We start from the raw sequence: 3813 nt of genomic DNA, 5'->3' as shown, positions 1-3813 counted from the left end.
GAAATTTCCCTTATTTTGGGGCAAAAAGACAGAAATTCCCCTTATTTTGTGGCAAAAAAGCAGAAATTTCTTTTATTTTGGGGCAAAATTGCAGAAATTTCTCTTATTTCAGGGCATAATTCAAAAATTCCTTTTATTTTGGGGCAAAAGACAGAAATTCCGTTTATTTTTGGGTAAAAAGTTCGAAATTTCTCTTATTTTGAGGAAAAAAGGCAGAAATTCCTCTTATTTCGGGGCAAAAATGAAGAAATTTTCCTTTTTTGTGGCAAAAGGTATACATTCCTTTTACTTTCGGGATAAAAAGCAGAAATTCCCCGTATTTTGAAGCAAAATTGCAGAAATTCTCATAATTTTTGGGCAAAAATGCAGAAATTCTCCTTATTTTGGGGCAAAAAGACAGAAAATCTCCTTTTTTCGGGAGCAAACCGTCAGAAATTCCCCTTATTTTGGGGCAAAATTGCAGAAATTTCCTTTACATTGGGGCAAAATAGCAGAAATTTTCCTTATTTTCGGGCAAAATTGCAGAAATTTCACTTATTTTGTGGCAAAATTTCAGAAATTTCACTTATTTTAGGGAAAAAAGGCAGAAATTTCCCTTATTTTGGGGCAAAATTGCAGAAACTTCACTTATTTCAGGGTAATAAGTCAGATATTTCCCTTATTTTGGGGCAAAAATAAGAGAAATTCCCTTTGTTTTGAGGGAAAAAGACGGAAATTCCACTTATTTAGAGGCAAAAAGGCAGAAATTCCCCTTATTTTGGAGCAAAAATGAAGAAAATTTTCTTATATGGCAAAAAAATATGCATCCCCATTATTTTCGGGCAAAAAGGCAGAAATTCCCCGTATTTTGGAGCAAAATTACAGAAATTCCCCTAATTGTGGGGCAAAAGGCAGAAATTCCCTTTATTTTGGGCCAAAAAACAGAAATTCCCTTTATTTTGAGGCAAAAGTCCAGAAATTTTTTTAATTTTGGAGCAAAATTGCAGGAATTTACCTTATTTTGGGGCAAAATTGCAGAAATTTCCCTTATTTGGTGCAAAATTGCAGAAATTTCACTTATTTTTAGGTAAAAAAGCTGAAATTTCCTTTATTTTGGGTCAAAAAGGAAGAAATCCCCTTATTTTGGGGTAAAATTGAAGAAATTTCCCTTATTATGGGGAAAAATTGCAGAAATTTCCCTTATATTGGGGCAAAATTGCAGAAATTTCACTTATTTCAGAGAAAAAAAGCAAAAATTTTTTTTATATTGGGGCAAAAAGGCAGAAATTCCCATTATTTTGAGGCAAAAAGGCAGTAATTCACCATATTTTGGGGTAAAATTGCAGAAATTTCATATATTTCAGGGCAAAAATGCAGAAATTTCCTTTATTTTGGGGCAAAATTGCAGAAATTTCACTTATTTCAGGGTAATAAGTAAGAAATTCTCCTTATTTTCGGGCAAAAATGCAGAAATTCCCTGTATTTTGGGGCAAAATTGCAGAAATTCCTTTAATTGTAGGGCAATAATGCAGAAATTCTCTATATGTTGAGGCAAAAAGACAGAAATTCTTTTGATTTTCGGGCAATACTCTTAAATTCCACATATTTTGGGGCAATATTCCAGAATTTTCCCTTATTTTGGGGCAAAATTGCAAAAATTCCACTTATTTTGGGGTAAATTCCAGAAATTTCCCTTATTTTGGGGCAAAAGGCAGAAATTCCTAATATTTTGTGGCAAAAATGCAAAAATTCCCCTTATTTTGAGGTAAAAAAACTGAAATTCCCCTTATTTGAGGGCAAAAAGGCAGAAATTTCCCTTATTTTGAGGCAAAATTGCAGAAATTTCACTTATTTCAGGGTAATAAGTCAGAAATTCCCCTTATTTTGGGGCAAAAAAGACAGAAATTTCCTTTGTTTTGAGGGAAAAAGACAGAAATTCCACTTATTTATGGGCAAAAATTCAGAAATTCCCCTTATATTTTAGCAAAAATGAAGAAATTTCCCTTTTTATGGCAAAAATATATGCATTCCCATTATTTTCTGGCAAAAAGGCAGACATTCTCCGTATTTTGGAGCAAAAGTGCAAAAATTCCCCTAATTGTGGGGCAAAATGGCAGAAATTCCCTATATGGTGGGGCAAAAAGACAGAAATTCTCCTTATTTTGGGGCAAAACTCAGAAATTCCACTTATTTTGGGGCAAAATTCTAGAAATTTCCCATATTTTGGAGCAAAATTGCAGAAATTTCACTTATTTTGGGGCAAAATTGCAGAAATTTTACTTATTTCGGGGGAAAAAGACAGAAATTTTCTTATTTTGTGGCAAAAATGCAGAAATTCTTAATATTTTGTGGCAAAAATGCAGAAATTACTTTTATTTTGAGGTAAAAAAGCTGAAATTCCTTTTATTTGGGGGCAAAAAGGCAGAAATTTCCCTTATTTTGGGGCAAAAAGACAGAAATTCCCCTTATTTTGTGGCAAAAAAGCAGAAATTTCTTTTATTTTGGGGCAAAATTGCAGAAATTTCTCTTATTTCAGGGCATAATTCAAAAATTCCTTTTATTTTGGGGCAAAAGACAGAAATTCCGTTTATTTTTGGGTAAAAAGTTCGAAATTTCTCTTATTTTGAGGAAAAAAGGCAGAAATTCCTCTTATTTCGGGGCAAAAATGAAGAAATTTTCCTTTTTTGTGGCAAAAGGTATACATTCCTTTTACTTTCGGGATAAAAAGCAGAAATTCCCCGTATTTTGAAGCAAAATTGCAGAAATTCTCATAATTTTTGGGCAAAAATGCAGAAATTCTCCTTATTTTGGGGCAAAAAGACAGAAAATCTCCTTTTTTCGGGAGCAAACCGTCAGAAATTCCCCTTATTTTGGGGCAAAATTGCAGAAATTTCCTTTACATTGGGGCAAAATAGCAGAAATTTTCCTTATTTTCGGGCAAAATTGCAGAAATTTCACTTATTTTGTGGCAAAATTTCAGAAATTTCACTTATTTTAGGGAAAAAAAGCAGAAATTTCCCTTATTTTGGGGCAAAATTGCAGAAATTTCACTTATTTCAGGGTAATAAGTCAGATATTTCCCTTATTTTGGGGCAAAAATAAGAGAAATTCCCTTTGTTTTGAGGGAAAAAGACAGACATTCCACATATTTAGAGGCCACAAGGCAGAAATTCCCTTTATTTTGGAGCAAAAATGAAGAAATTTCACTTATATGGCAAAAAGGTATGCATCCCCATTATTTTCGGGCAAAAAGGCAGAAATTCCCCGTATTTTGGAGCAAAATTACAGAAATTCCCCTATTTTTTGGGCAAAAGGCAGAAATTCCCTTTATTTTGGGCCAAAAAACAGAAATTCCCTTTATTTTGAGGCAAAATTCCAGAAATTTCCTTTATTTTGGAGCAAAATTGCAGGAATTTACCTTATTTGGTGTAAAATTGCAGAAATTTCACTTATTTTTAAGTAAAAAAGCTGAAATTTCCTTTATTTTGGGGCAAAAAGGAAGAAATCCCCTTATTTTGGGGTAAAATTGCAGAAATTTCCGTTATTATGGGGAAAAATTGCAGAAATTTATCTTATATTGGGGCAAAATTGCAGAAATTTCACTTATTTCATAGAAAAAAAGCAAAATTTTTTTTATATTAGGGTAAAAAGTCAGAAATTCCCATTATTTTGGGGCAAAAAGGCAGAAATTCACCATATTTTGGGGTAAAATTGCAGAAATTTCATATATTTCAGGGCAAAAATGCAGAAATTTCCTTTATTTTGGGGCAAAATTGCAGAAATTTCACTTATTTCAGGGTAATTAGTAAGAAATTCCCCTTATTTTCTTGCAAA

Source organism: Micromys minutus (genome assembly GCF_963924665.1).
Source record: "Micromys minutus genome assembly, contig: SCAFFOLD_47, whole genome shotgun sequence".
Lineage (NCBI taxonomy): Eukaryota > Metazoa > Chordata > Mammalia > Rodentia > Muridae > Micromys > Micromys minutus.
Note: the sequence above shows the minus strand (reverse complement) of the source record.